The sequence below is a fragment of the Myotis daubentonii genome, chromosome 5 (assembly GCF_963259705.1).
Source record: "Myotis daubentonii chromosome 5, mMyoDau2.1, whole genome shotgun sequence".
Lineage (NCBI taxonomy): Eukaryota > Metazoa > Chordata > Mammalia > Chiroptera > Vespertilionidae > Myotis > Myotis daubentonii.
The window spans coordinates 62183068-62199337 of NC_081844.1; the positions used below are offsets into that span (position 1 = coordinate 62183068).

At 39.7% G+C, this 16270-nt stretch overlaps 1 long non-coding RNA gene across 2 annotated transcripts in view; it reads left to right on the forward strand.

The window, feature by feature from the left end:
- LOC132235516 (uncharacterized) overlaps window positions 1–16270 on the forward strand; it is a 114326-nt gene that overhangs the window by 25842 nt on the left and 72214 nt on the right. For both annotated transcript variants that reach the window (XR_009453037.1, XR_009453038.1), the window contains exon 3: window positions 4528–4604. This is a non-coding gene — a long non-coding RNA (uncharacterized LOC132235516). The remainder of the gene's footprint in view (window positions 1–4527; window positions 4605–16270) is intronic.

Consider the following 16270-nt stretch of genomic DNA (forward strand, 5'->3'; position numbering starts at 1 on the left):
CCTTCAGACTAAGGAAGTTCTGACAAGGTTGTCAAAGAGTACTCGAGCCAGAGTTGACCATAGAGGAGTCCTGTGCCTCCCAGGAATGGCCTTCCTTAGCATTCTTGCAATGCTTAGTTACTGGCTAGGAGCAGCTGGTGGGAAGGGAGGCCTCTGTGCAAACATGGATTTCAGATCACAGCAGCTGGGGCCCCTGGTCAATTACACTCCCTATAGCTGGAGGTTAACAAGGCATGTGATCATGGCCATCATATGAGTTTTTTTTGTGTGTGTGTGTGTGTGTGTGTGTGTTTTGTTTTAGCAACTGTATATATAATCATGGACCAGTACTTTAGGAAGCATAGAAATACCTCTCTTGCCTAATCTATCATCTGTCAGTCCTAGAAATAATAGCACATAGTGCTTACTGTGTGCTAGAAAAAAAACTCCATGAGGTAGACACTAATATTCTCATTTAAAATATGAGGGAGCTGAGGCATAGAGAGAGATGAAATAAAAGACAAGCAGCTAAGTAAGTGGTTGAGCTGGGATTGGAATCCAGGCTCTCTGGATCCAGGGTCTGTGTTCTTAACCACTATATTAACCACTATGTTAACTACTCTTAATAAAATTATGGGGTAATAGAGGGGATGGAAGAGAAGAATTAATCTGGAAAAAGAATTTAGGAACTGAAATGTGCCTTTGGTTTAAATTGTGAATTTGGGTTTTATTTTTTATTACTCATGACCAATTGGCCTTGGATTAGCCTATCAGTGGTTGGCAAACTCATTAGTCAACAGAGCCAAATATCAACAGTACTTCTTCAAAATAGACTCGCCCAGGCCGAAAACCGACTTCTGCGCATGGGCCAGGAAGTTTCAATTGCACTGTACGCATGCCCACACTTGGTATTTTGTGGAAGAGCCACACTCAAGGGGCCAAAGAGCCGCATGTGGCTCGCGAGCCGCAGTTTGCTGACCACGGGCCTAGGCAGTTGCTTTTTTGTCTTCTTTCTGATTACCTTTAAGGACTTTTATCATGAAGTATCTATCCCAATCGATAGGGGAATGAAAAGAGATAAATCAGAAGTCAGTCATCATTGGTACCATCCCCATAGTCTTTGGGCAAAAGTTATGATGGAGATGATGTTCACTTATAACTAGAGTGGGAATTTTCTGTGGATTTAAATTATTCATGGTAAATATTTACCCCCCCTATGTTTTCTTCTAATAGTTTTATTGTTTTTGCTCTAATATTTAAATTATTGATTCATTTTGAGTTAATTTTTGTATATGGAGTGAGGTAGGGGTATTGTAGCTCCATTCTTTTGCATTTGGTTTACTCAGTTGTCCCAACACCATTTGTTACAGAGAAAATTGAATGGTCTTGGCATCCTTGTCAAAAGTCAATTGGCCATATATGTTTGTGTTTATTTCTAGACTCCCAATTCTATTTCATTGGTCTATATGTCTATCTTTATGTCAGTATGACACTGTTTTGATTACTACAGCTTTTTAATAAGTTTTGAAATTAGAAAATGTGAGTACTCCAGCTTTGTTTTTCTTTTTAAAATAATGTTTGACTATTTGGGGTCCCTTGCAGTTGTATATGAATTTGAGGATTGGCATAAATTTGGCAATGGATTCTTAGATTTGACATAAAAAGCATAAGTAACAAAAGAAAAATAGATAAATGGAACTTCATAAAAATTAAAAGCATTTGTGCACCGAAGGCATTATCAAGAATGTGAAAGGGCAACATACAGAATGGGAGAAAGTATTTGCAAATCATATATATGAAAGGGTTTAATATCCAGGATCTATAAAGAATTCTTACAACTGAACAACAAAAAGACAAACAACCCAATATTTAAAATGGGCAAAGAATATGACCAGACATTTCTCCAAAGAAGATATACAAATGGCCAATAAACACATGAAAAGATGTTCAAAATTATTGGTCATTAAGAAAATGCAAATTGCCCAGCCAGTGTGGGTCAGTGGTTGAGCATCGACCCATGAATCAGGAAGTCATGATTTGATTCCCTATCCGGATTGTGGGCTTGGTCCCCAGTGTGGGTCATGCAGAAGGCAGCCGATCAATGATTCTCTCTCATCATTGATGTTTCTGTCTCTCTCTCCCTCTCCCTTCCTCTCTGAAATCAATAAAAACATATTTTTAAAACAAGAAAATGCAAATCAAAACTACAGTGGGATACCACTTCACACTCACTAGCATTGCTTTAATAAAAACAATAAAATGAAAAGTGTTGGCAAGGATAGGGAGAAATAAGAACCTTTATACATGGCTGGTGGGAATGTACAATGATACAGCTACTATGAAAACCATTTTGGCAGTTCCTCAAAAAGTTAAACATAAGCTTACTATATGATGCGGCATTTCCATGCCTACAGATTTACCCAAGAGAAATGAAAACAAAGGTCCACACAGAAACTGGTATATGAATGTTTATGGCAGCATTATTCATAGAAACCAAAAGGTGGAAACAACCCAAGTGCCCATCAATGGGTGAATGGATAAACAAATTGAGATAAATAAACCCAATGGGGTATTGTTCGACAATAAACAAGAACAAAGTATGGGTACATGCTGCAATTTAGATGAACCTCAAAAACATTGTTAAGTGAAAGAAGTTAGAGACAGAAAGTCACATTTTATATTATCTTTTTTAATATGATAAATTCAGAATAGGCGGGTCCACAGAGGCAGAAGGCAAGCTGCGGGGAGAGGGAATGTAGAGTATGATTTCTAAATGTGTATGGGGTATTTGTCTGGGATGATGAAATGTTTCAAACTAGGGAGAGGTGGCTGTTTAACCACATTGGGAGTACACTAAATGTCACTAAGTCGTATACTTCATAATGATTAACTGCAAGTTTATGAATTTCACTTTACTTTTAAAAAAGGTTAAGAAAATCAAGCCAGGCCCTGGCTGGGTAGCTCAGTTGGTTCGAACATCATCCTGATATGCCAAGGTTGTGGGTTCAATCCCCGGTTAGGACACATAGAAGAATCAACCAATGAAGGCATAAATAATAAGCGAAACAGCATCAATGCCTCTCTCTCTTCTTTCTCTCTAAAATCAAGAAATTAAAAAAAAGAAAATGAAACCAGGAAAAAAATGATCAATGGTTTCCTGTCTCCCCATAATCTGAATGAATGAATTGAATCAAGAACCCTAAATCATGACATGTGCTACAATTGCAAACTAACATAAGACTAGTCTACCATGTATCATAAAATTAATAAGACTAGAATGGACCTGGTATAATATCTACGGTGTCTTCTAGAATTAATAAGGCTAGAAAGAAGGTTACGGTAAGAATACAAATCTTTATTGTGATATAATCTTCCTTAAAACAGATGCAAATGAATAAACACGAAGGTTTATATGGTTATGTAAGAAATCATCTGTCATTTTTAAATGGGTATGTGAGTTATAAATGTGTGTATATGAATGGTTTTGGGGGTAACAGAGTCAAAGAAAGTACAAAATGAGGAGAATTAGTGAACTAACCAGGACTCTCATAATCCCTTTGGCATGATCTCAAAATACCAATGCAATAATGAAGCACATTGGAAGCCAGTGCTTGCTGTGGGCTTTCAGAGCGTTTTCTAAGCAATAGCCCAGGAAACATCTCTAAGGGCTCTGAGTACCAATTATGACATCTGAAGTGTGTGTAATCAGTAGATTCCTGGAGAGAAACTGGCATCTGTAAAGGAGGGGCTAAGCATGCCTTTGCTGGATAGAAGGTTCTCTTTCTTTAGGAACAATTTCACGTGGAACTATTTGGATATTTTTGACAAATTTGTGCAAATTGTATTACTTCAGCCCATTAGCTACAAAGGGGGATGTGATGGCAGAATTTTACTTTCATTATTTGTAGCTAATAATAATAGCTAGCATTTATTGATGATTATTCTATGCTCAGCACTATTCTAAGTATTATACCTATAACAATCTCATTATTCCTCTTAATAATCCTATAAGGAAATAGAAACACATGGACAAAATAGTTTGTCCAACACCCACAGTCAGGAAGAGCCAGAGCTGGACTCATACCCAAGTAGTCCAGGTCCAAAGTCCACATTCCAGCCACCCTGGTGGGGGATAGTGGGGCCTCACATCCACCCCATGCTGTGCAGGCCAAGCCATGCCCCAGGCCTACCTTTTTCTAATTTGCATATATGCTAGTGGTGGCCCTATATCAATGCAATGGGAACTGTTTTTTGTTTGTTTTTTCATTAATCTCCAGTGGGCACAAACTGTGTTTAGAAATTAAATTCTTGCATTAAGGAGAAAAATTGCCAGCACTTACTTCTATATTTGATGATTCTTCCTTATCTGTAACATGTTTTTCAAAGGAGAGCTTATCCTTATTTTTGTGCCCATAACCTTACTAGTCATTTATTATTAACACCTCCAAAGTCAATTGTCTCTTATTATTAAAACACGTCTACTGTTGAGGAGAAAAATAAAGCTATGAATAAAATCTGACTTCAGTAACTTTTCACATGCCCTCCTAGGAACCAAGAAATTGATACCTGCTTGTGCGGAAACTCTGCAGTCCCTGTCTGAAAAGCTTCACCTCTTGCTTACTAAGGTCAGTCTGTTCCTGTTATTCTGTCTGTGTTGGCGCCCTCTGGTGGTTCAATTATGTGAACTTTAATTTTAAATGCTTTTCACAAAAGTGTTTTGAAGCCTTGATTTTGCCTATTCAAAGTGAGTGACAGATTTCCCCTGGTTATATGCCATGATACCAAGGAAAGGATTACTGTCCAGGTGGCAATGGTGATTTTGTAAACAGACATCAGCTTGAATGCTATTGATGGGCAAAGGGCTTTTCAAAATTTTGGTTTGAGGTATAACATTATATAGTAAAGTGTGCAAATTAAAAGATTATAGATATACTAAAGGCCCGGTGCATGGATTCATGCACATTGGAAGGAAATTAATTAGAAGGTAGCCAGCGGGGCGGGAGTGGGCGAGATAGGCCAGACACGCCCCAAGCCAACCTCCTACAGTCTCTCCCTGGCCAGCCGCACCTGGGCTCGAAGGGCATCTGCAGAGTGAGCAGGGTCCCTCTGGCAGGTGGGGTCCCTCGGCCTGGCCTGCGGGGATCGGGCTCCCTCCTCTCTGGTTCCAGGGTGCGTCACCCAAGAAATGCTGCTGCCAAGTCACCGTAGCTCAGCAGCTCCTGCATTGAGCGTCTGCCCCCTGGTAGTCAGTGCACGTCATACCTAGCGGCCAGTTGGACAGTTGGACGGTTGCTTAGCCTTTTATGTATATAGATATATGATGTATATCCAACACCCAGATAAAAAACATTTCCACACATAGGTAAGGCTTTTTAAATATTGGTTTGCTTATTAGCATTCAGATCTATTTTGCAGTAGAGAAAATCACCTATAGTCACAGAATCACCACCATTGTCCACCCCAAAGTACCTATGGGGAGTGGTTCATTAAGTGGCAACTGAGATGAAAATATGTTGTGTACAGAGGCTGACTCTAAGGTGGCACAAAGATAAGAACTGTCCTCCACTCCAAAGTGAAAAGGACTCAACTTTGTGCCTTTGCTTTGGCTGCAATCTCTTTACTCTCTCTTGAACAGTTTTCCAATTCTATTCCTTCTCTTCTGTTCAAAACACTTTGAGTGCTGTGTGTCCAGGATATGAGCGCAGAGGGGAGGAAGTGGTGTTCCCTGCCCTCCAAGAATTCAGGGACAAGTTGAGTTGAAAGCAGAAAGAGGAGGCGAGTAATTCCAAACCAGTGTGTTAAGTGTGACAGTAATAACAGCTGACATTTATAGAGTATGTTGTCCTAGTATTTCTGTCAGGACATTCCCTTCATCTTCTCATTTAACCCTCGTCACTATTACCTTACTTTACTGGTGAGAAAGTGAAGACGCAGAGGGACTGGTGATTTGCCCCGAGGACAAAATAGCTGATTAGCGTGGTGGCCAGGATTTGGCTGCACCACCCACATATGTATCAGTTTCTCAAGCATGGCATTGGAGGCACATGCAGGGCATGGAGGAGAGCAGGGAGATCTTTGACTATCTTGTCTGTTGAGCGGCCAACAAGGAGCCATTATCAGCACTCCAGAAAAATATGCCAGAAGGCCTCTTTTTTTTTCTCATGCAGCTCTAGTTCAGCCCCCGACTTGCTATCTTACAGACTCGAGCAAAAACTGGCCACACCATTGAAATACAGCAAAAATTACTTCAGATTAACACTTGACTATTCATTGCTATGGCACAAATTTCTCCAAATCACAGGTAATCAACAGAATCAGGTGTCAAACGATGCTTTAAAAATTTCTATTTAAACTGATGATGTGAGTGCTGCTCATCTATCAGTGATTTCTTTTTTCACTGTTGAAAGCACAGTGGAAGGCATCACTGTAACCTTAGGGAGCTCCAAATAGTTCAAAACTGATCAGTGTAGTGGAGCGAGATTTTGAAATCCCACCTGAGGTGGTGTTTGCACCTTCCTCTTGTCAGATTCTCTAACGCAGGCAAAGACTGGGGACCAGGACAGCAGAGCCTTCTCTCCAAATCGCCAGTAGAATCTCTTCCCCTCAAACATAGACGAATTGTGTCATCGTCACTATGATGTCATCATACTTAGGCTCCTCAGAGGACAAGGACCTGTCTGACTTCAGTTTTATTTACTGCAGGCCAGGTGCTGATGGGAATGGGAAAATTATAACAGGGTACAGTAGTCGTTAGGATGGTGTGAATGTGGGACGTGATTCCCGACCCCTTCAAGCCAACTTGTATGACGCCAAGGTGTACTGTAAAAATGAGGTTTGTGCAGTTGTTTGAAGAGAAAATAAGGCAGGAGCATTGAGTAGTCCCAACAGCAGTCAGACCTGCCCACCTCAAAAGACCCAACCACATTGTGAGCAGTGATTTGTTTTCATCAGTTTAATGTTTAAGCTTTGTTGGGGTTGCAGTTTTACTACCGAGTTTTAATTTTGTTATGGTTTTATAGGTGTAAAGAATTATCAGCATAAAAACATATTTATTTTTATACCTCATCTTAAAGCAAAATGATTAAAGACATCAACATAATGGGTTGATAACTCAGAAAAGGTTTTCCTCCTTGAGTTAAAAGGGGTCAGTATTTATTACTCACTAGTTTGAGAAGTGCTGTGCTATGTATCCCTTGGGCCTACAGAGGGAGACAAACACAGGCCTGGCTTTTCAGAAGCTTAAATCAGTAGCATTCATCCATTCCAGTGGACAAAACTGAAGAAGTTATACACCAACATTTTTGAAGTGATGACATACATTTATTGCTGAGTTTTTTCTCTACTCTTGTTATGCCCTAAAAGTTGCTACTTAGCAAATAGTTATGTTCTGCATTTCCTATTGGAATCTCCCTGACATCCTCGTAAATTTTTTTTAAATGTGCATACAGTAAAGTTCATTTTTTGTAGTGTATAGTTATATGGAGTTTGACAGATGCGTAGAGTTATATATACACTGCCCCAGTAATTTATTTGAGTAAGTTTTAGTGGTTTGGGCATTTGGGGGAAATGGTTCATTCTATCTAAGTTGGTGAATTTATGAACGTTTGTAGTATTTCCTTATTGTGCTTTAATGCGTATGTGATCAGTCATGAGGTACTATCTTTCATTCCAGATATTGGTAAATTGTGTCTTTCTCTTCTTGGTCAGCCTGACCAGAGGCTTATCAATATTATGACTTAGTAAAAAAAAATCATCTTTTGGGTTAATTAATTTAATGTACTTTTTTTGTTTTTCATTTCATTGATTTCAGTTCTATATTATTTCCCTTCATCTGCTCACTTTATACTTAATTCACTGCTCTTTAATTTCTTAAGGTGAAGGAATAGATCTCTGAATTTAGGTCTTTCTATAGATCTTTTCTCATATAAACATCTAATGCTATAAATTTCCATCCAAAGATGCTTTGGCTGCATTCTACAAATTTTTGATACGTTGTATTTTTATTTTCATTTAGTTCCAAATATTTTTGCATTTCTCTGACGGCTTACTCTTTGACCCATGGATTATTTAGATATGTATTACTTAATTCCCAAATATTTGGGATTTACCAGATAGAGATATCTTTCTGTTGTTAATTTCTGGTATAATTCCATGTGATTTGAGAATATACTCTGTATATTTTCTATTCTTTTAAGTTGTTAAGGGTTTTATGTCTGAGAATACTCCCTATGCACCCGAGAAGAATGTGTGTTTTGCTGCGGTTGGATTCTGTGCTCTATGTACGTCACATGGACAAGTTGGTTGATGGTGTTGCTCTGGTCATCTATATCCTTACTGATTTTTCTGCCTACTCATTCTATCATTTTCTGAGAGAGGAGTGTTGAAGTCTTCATCTAAAGTTGTAGGTTTGTCTATTTCTCCTGCAAGATCTACCAGTATTTGTCTTGTGTATTTTGAAGTTATCGTTGGGAGCATACACATTTAAGATGGTTATATTTTCTTGGAGAATTGACTGCTTTTTCATAATATAATATCCTCTTTATATCAGACTAGGGGCCCGGTGCACGAAATTCGTGCACTGGGTGTGTGTGGGGGAGAGTGTCCCTCAGCCCAGCCTGCCCCCTCTCACATACTGGGAGCCCTCAGGCGTTGACCCCCATCACCCTCCAATCGCAGGATCGGCCCCTTGCCCAGGCCTGACGCCTCTGGCTGAGGCGTCCGGCCCGGGCAGCGGGGACCCACAGCTGCAGCGGTCCCGCGATCGTGGGCTCCGCTTTAGGCCCAGGCAAGGGACCCCTAGCTCCTGGGACTGCCAGCTTCGACCTTGCCCAGCTCCCATCGCTGGCTCCACCCCTACTTCCTGCTATCACTGGCCAGGGCGGCAAAGGCACCTGATTCTCCGATCATGGCTGGGGGGCAGGGCAAAGGCGGCCCCAGGGCCACCTTTGCCCTGCCCCCCAGCTCTTAGCTCCCCCCTGGGTTTCCGATCACTGTCAGTGGCAGGGGGCTTCTTCCTGCTTTCCCTTTCGCCTCCCTGCATTGTGCCTACATATGCAAATTAACCGCCATCTTATTGGCAGTTAACTGCCAATCTTAGTTGGCAGTTAATTTGCATATAGCCCTGATTAGCCAATGAAAAGGGTAGCTCGTATGCCAATTACCATTTTTCTCTTTTATTAGTGTTGATAATATTTGCTATTATGAAGTCTACTTTGTCTAAAATTAATGTAAATTCTTTGTTAGTGTTTACACAATATATCTTCCTTCATCCTTTTATTTTTAACCTAAGTAGGCCTTTATAATTAAAATGGGTTTCTCACACACAAAAAAATGGGTTTCTCATAGATTGCATATTCTTGGATATTGGTTGGTTGTTTTTGTTGTTGTTGTTGTTCTGATCATATCTGTCTTTTAACCAGTGTGTTTAGACCATTCATATTAAAGATGAATGTGATGGGATTAAAATCTATCATCTTACTGTCTTTTATTTGTTTCATTTGTTATTTATTTATTTTTACCTCTTTTTATGCCTTGTCTAGGTTTAATTCAATATTTAAAAACTTTTTAAATGATTGCCCTAGGGTTTACCATATACATTAAAAAAATAAAATCTGAGCCTGTTTTCAAATATATTATACTATTATACATGTACTATTATACATGTACTACATACTATTATATATGCTGTAAACACACAATCCATTGTTAATATTGTTGCTTTAAACAGTCGGTTATTTTTAGAGCAATTAAAACAAGACAAAAATAATTTTATAAGACCTTCATTTATTTTATTTCTGACACGCTTCATTTCTTGGTGCAGATCCAGTTTTCTGGCATATATCATATTCTACCTTTAAGAATTTCCTTTAATAATTCTTATAAGGTAGGTTATCTGTTTGTAGGTAGGTCCCTACATTTTTGTTTGTTTGAGAAAGTCTTATTGTTTTTATACATTAGAAGGACATTTTTCTGGATGTAGAATTCACGATTGATGTTTCTCCCCTTTTAGCACATTGAAGATATCATTCTATTTAAAGTTTCTCACAAGTAATCTGCTGTAATTGTTCTTTTGTAGGTAATGTGTTTTCACTGCTGGCTTCCTTTAAGATGTTGTCTTTGTCATTGTTATGTCTTGGTGCTTTACTTTTTGTTTTGTCTTGTTTTATTTGCTTTGTTTTGTTTTGTTTTTAATTCTTCTTGGTGTTCTTTGAGCTTCTTGGGTGTTAGCTACTAATTTAGAAAATTTTCAGCCATTATTTCTTGAATTTTTTTTGGTCTATTCTTTTTTTCCCTCTGAGATTCTAAATTACACATAAGTTAGACTGTTTGATATTGTGCCACACTTTCTTCTATTTTTTTCCTCACTCTTTTTTCTCCTTGTTTTTTAGTTTGGGTAAATATTATTGACCTATATTCAACTTTATTGCTTGCTTCTTTGACTACATCAAGTTTACTGATGAGCCTGTCAAAGATATTCTTCATAGCTGTTACTAAGTTTTTTATTTCTAGCATTATCATTTGATTCTCTTACTGTTTCTATTTCTGTACTGAAATTATCTGAGTTTGCATATTGTTTACTTTTCCATTTGGTCCTTTAACATATTAATCATAGTAATTTTAAATTCCCTGGCTGAGAAACCCAACATATGTCCAAGTCTAGTTTTGAGGATTGCTTTGTCTTTCCAGACTATTTTTCTTCTTGCCTTTTGTATGCCATGTGGTTTTTTCTGTTGAAAGAAGAGCATATTGTATAGGAAAATAGATACTAAGTAAATATTTTTTATGCCAAGATATGAGCATGCCTTTCCTTCTGCCAGGCCTTTAATGTGACAGTTTATGTTAATCTAGTCAGAAATTGGACTGGAAGTTTATTGTTGCTATGGTTACCTTCAGTGCTCCAGAGGCTTCATATTCCTCTAGTGCCACTTTGATTTCATTTCCCCTCATGGTTTTGGGTCTTCACTTGGGCTAACCTCGTGACAGAGTCTGAATCTTGTTCTCTCAGCAACATTCCACTGCAACTCTTGATAGCATGGTGGTAGGAGATGGGTGAGGGTTGGCCTCTTATGGTCTCAGGAAGCCTCAGTCTTCGACACTGGAAACCTGAGTCTGAAGTGTTCCCACCCCTCTCCAGCATAGGGCTGGACCTAGCCAGTATTCTTGTTCCTCCCCCAGTGGGAGAACTTACCCTTCCCCCATTCTTCTGGCCTAGCTGCGGTCAGTTTCCACCAGTGCCCTTAGAGGACAGTTTTGGTTTCCTTCCCTCTGCAGATTAAGGCTTTGTTGGGTGGGGGACGTAAAGGAGATGTCTCAGGGTGAGGTGGACAGTGGCTGCTGTTCTTCCCCTGTTACCACCTTACAGGTCATTTTCTTGGGATTCTTCCTGGTCTTCCCTGTGAGCACCTGAAATTCTCAGAGGGAAAACCTGCAAGGGGGTGTGACCCCTCCTATGTTTGAAGCCCCCTGGGACTTGATGCTTTCGTGCTAGCCCACAGTTGGCCTTTAACAAGTCTTTAAAGATGTTTAGTTTAATCTTCTTATTAGCTTTTATGGGATTCAGCCACGTCTGTCCCAGGTAAGCAAATGCTTCAATCTTGTTTCTCCCTGCAGGCCTTTGTCTCTCTCTTGGTTTTAAGGTAGTTGTTTGTCTGCAATACAGGGTGGGGCAAAAGTGGGCTTACAATTGTGAGTACACAAAACATAGAATTTATTCTTGTATTGATATTTATTAGTTATTGTATTATTTTCCATACAAACAACTGTAAACCTACTTTTGCCCCCTCTGAATTAGTTTTCTGATAAGTTCAAGAAAAGTTGTTAATTTGAAGTTTATCCAGCTTTTTGGTGGAAACAATGCTTTTTTCAGCTCTTAATTCTCTGACCTTTCATCGCGACCATTATTTATGTTTTAAAATTCAAATTTCACCAGCATTAACGCAATTTTTAAAGTTTTGGAGGACTTTTGCCACAATCCAAAAAACATCTTTCTAAGTATATTTGGAAACTAGAACTGGAAATCAACAATGAAGAGGGTATAAAGATGTGATGGCATAATATTTTGGGTCACTATTTTATATCCATTTTTTCTTTTCTGCATGTTTCTCTTACTCAAATGTGGAGCTGATTCTGTGTTCCATTGCCTCAAGGGGGGAGGTGTGATAAGACAGAAAGAAAAGGTAACTTCCAAGAATTTCTGGGTTTTGTCTCCAGAAGCCTGAGCCCATAGAACTTAGACGGTTTGCAGAGATGGAAGGGCATAAGGGTTTATAAGAAGCAAAGAGGATAGCAGGAGGGAAAAAGAGCCTTTCCCAGACTAGAAAAAAGTTTCCTGCACCAGGACTGGGTATGAAGGAAGGCCCTGGACCACAGCAGCGAGGATGCCACAGAACCCAGGATCCAGGCAGACAGGACCCCTAAGCCACCTTACAAGAGAGTCCCATCTTAGGCGTGACTTGGAAGCATAAAGGACCACCAGTTCTGAAAAGCCCGTAGGACCAAAGACAATGGGAGTCTTAGTAGAAACCTGTGACAAATAGCAGAGTTCTCCACCTCCACAGATAACCTTCACACTGCAGGATATGCTGGACACCTGAGGTGACCTTGAGGGGGGAGGGGCAGCTCCAAGAATGCCAGAGATTCTATTTTCTCAGGAGCATGGAGAGATTGGAGCACCAAGTCCAATACAGTAGATTTCTAGAAAATAGAGATTTAATATTCTTTGCACACTTTAATTGTGGATGAGAATCATGCCTGCTACTACAGGATTCCATTCCCAGCAACCTGGCTATCGTTCTGTTTTGTTAAAATGCTTTGGATTCTAGTGACTCAAGATTTTTTTCCACTCCAATGCATCTGAAAGGTTCAGTGTGCTCTCAATTGTAATGATTCCTCCTGGTGTGGCGTATGTGGGGTGATAGAGACTGTAAGGGTAAAGCAATTCGAATGAATCTTCCAGGTGATTCTGAAACTATACCTCCCCTCACTGGCTCCCTTTGCCCTCACTTGCCTGAGAATCCCTGTTCTCCCCTCTTGGTCTATATGCTTGTTTTTTAGGGCACAGCCTAACTCTTAAGAAGGAATTGCCACCTTACAAAGATGCATTGAAAAGCAAACACATATCTGTGAAAATGTATAGTGTTATTTACATTACAAGCAACTAAAGACTAAGTGTATTTGTGAATGTGTAGATAGAAGAGAAAAAAAATCCCTGGATTTCCTCCTTGTGAAGTGGTTGTTGACTCGGAAAGCTGTCCTTCTTCTGACCCCGCCACCCACAGGGGTTGTAAGAAGGATCATGTGAAACACAGAAGCATCTGAATGAAAATGCCCCAAAGTGAACAACTGAGAGAATAACCTCATTTCTCCCGTTCAGTTCTGTTGACTGAGGGCCAGTGCTGGTGTGTTGAGAGCAGAGATGTGTGGTTTTCCTAGTGTTTCTGCTAATGAGACAGCAGCTGACGGGAATAAATGTTGGGGGAATAACGCCTTTTGCATGAGTTTTCCAGAGCATCTGTCCAATGCCATTGTGGAGAAACACAGTTTGAGACCTGGTGTGGAACTCATACTCTTATTTTTATAAATGTCTCCTCACCACATAAGGTCACAGCAGCCTGATATCTTAAAGCTGCTGCTCAGCTTGTGCCCATTTCTCTAATCTAATAAAATGATATCATGGCATTTCTTCTCTCTTCTGGGGGAAAAAGGCCAGAAGCCAGGAATCTTTTGGAAGTTGAAGCACAAAGCGAGAACCAGGTAGAGATCTCTAAAAATCTAGATTAAAATCTTCAACAGGTGATTTATTGGAGCCTAGAAAACACCACGGTCCCAGACAGTGTGGGTGTCACCAGCGACTCACTGAGAGGGTCTAGTTGCTGCCCAAAGGGGCTGGATGTGGGTTGTTTCTTGGACTTACTAATGGAAGAAACTTCTGAGAACAGAAAAAGTCCTGTCCCTTAAATGTGTTTTTAAAAGTTGCTCCTATTACAGCGCACTGGTGAGGAGCTCAAGCTTTGGAGTTAAAACTGAGCTTGAATCCCAGTTACTGCTGTGTGACTTCTGGTTAGTCACTGAAGTGTAAGAAGAGGACAAGACAACACCTATCTCAAAGGGCCGTTGTGAGGACTGGATTAGGGAATGTAGTGCAGAGCCCGTGGAGCTTCACAGTCAGCACTAGGTAGAGTCAGCTGCCCTCTTCCTTTTTCAGTATTTAAGCCACAGGCTACCACTTTGTACCGTTACTCAGAGGTCGCTCCCCCCTAGAAAAGAAATGTCTGTTAACATCTAGGAGAAGAATGGAGATTTACATTTCTATTATTCCACTCACTGAGAAGAAAGAATTTTATATCCTTTTCAGGAGATTTGTTAGGGTCAAGCAACTAGGTTCTTTATGTAGGAGTCCCAACATATTATAGGGACAGTGAATTGCCGCCTCGCCTTCAGATACTTGATAGAAAGTCTAGTCTGGTGTTTGATTCTCTTGGGCTCAAGGCACTCAGACCCATTTGGTGGTAGAGAGTTATTGTAAGAGTAGACAGAAAGATAAAAATGGCAGGGAATCGTTTCGGCAGCCACAGAGCCATGCCTCCTGCAGGATTGGAGGGGCATTCACGGTTATGCAGAATCTCGGGCCCAGGGTCCCCTCTGGCCATGGTCATCTCATTGCCCTCTGAGACCAGCTTCTCATTGCACTTGACACCAGTGTCTCCACCTAATATCTGGCCAGCTTCTCTGTCAACATCTACATCTGCTGCTCTTGCCTCCTCGAGATTCATACCCAGGAGAGAACTGTGTGGAATATTTTGTTCTTTGGTGTTTAGGGCTCCTGTTACGGTGCTGAGTTCTCATTCACAGAAAGCACTGGAATCACAAAAGGACAGAAAGAAAGGGACCCAGTTATTTCATGAAACGATGACTTATTGCCTTTATCCTTGGCTTTACTTTGTAAATTAGTAAGAGAGTCTTGACTTTAATGGCTGCCTCCCCACGACCCTAGCTCAGGTCCTTTGGTCTAAGACTCCTAGCTCTTAGGTGCGGGAGGCAGGTTTGTAATCAGAGAGATGGTTTTTCTGTTCTTATTACTCTCCACACAAGCTTGTATGCTACGTTTGAAATCCACATTTCTAATTTGATCACTCTTTGCTTGCAAGATAAACTTCAGGTTAGTGACTGTTACTTAATTTGTTCAAATAGAAATGCAACAATTTATGACAAATCAACTGACATGAGTATCCCCTGGCATGACAAGATGGAGGACTGACTTAGCGATGGGTCTTCTAGGAAGCCCTGCACCTGGACATCACAGCTGGAGGAGAGGAATAGAACCTAAATGATTGTCATTTATTATGTCACCTCACTTAGTTAACGTATAAAATGTCATTTCAATTTTACAGAAAATTATGTGAAGGCTAATGTGACCTTCAAGTGAATTTCTTTCTTAGTAGTTCTTCCTATAGGTTGCAAAATTCCTGGATGGTATAATAATCATTATCTTGAATTTTTAAAAAAATCAGCAAGAAGCATTCTGCTTTTTGTAATAACAACAGTGAGTTTATGAGATGAAACAACGAAAATCCCTAGATTTCAGAATAATTTTGCTCCAAACTACTAATTAAATATATAAGTATGTAATCACATATGTAAATCTGGGTTTTCCTTTGCTTGCAGTGCCCCTAGCTCAAACTCAAAGGGTATTTTTAGTTCCTCTTTTTCCTTTTTACCAAGCTTTATCAGTGAATGAGAAAGTCTTTTCAATCATCTATGTGTTGGAAAGTGTGTAGCTTTTGAATCACAGGGCGCATCTTAAAATTAGAAATGCCCCCTCTTCAGGGCTCACGCCAAGATTCTCAAGAGGCATTTGTCACTAGTTTCAGGTCTGACATGTCTTTGGGTAAAAGCCACTAGAAATATTCCTTGAGATGGTGTAGGTGGGGAAAGCAATAAAAAATGGAATTTTTATTCTTTAACAAGTAAATTCCAATTCGTATTTGCTAGCAAGCTAAAGAGCTGTTTCTCACTTACAATGTTTTTCCTAAAATGTTTGCCAAACAATTTTTTTTTAAAAGCAAAGCACATTTTCTCATTGAAACATTCTAAATACATCCTCATGGGACATTTGAGGTGACAGAAAAATATTTTATTACTACTGATAATGATCACTAACATTTATTGATGGCTTACTACCTACCAGGTATTGTTCTAAGATCTTTACCCCATCCGCTCATCCCCACAATGATAAGAGATACTGTCCCAATTTCCCAGATAAGGAATCAAAGGAATAATGAGTTTAAGTAAC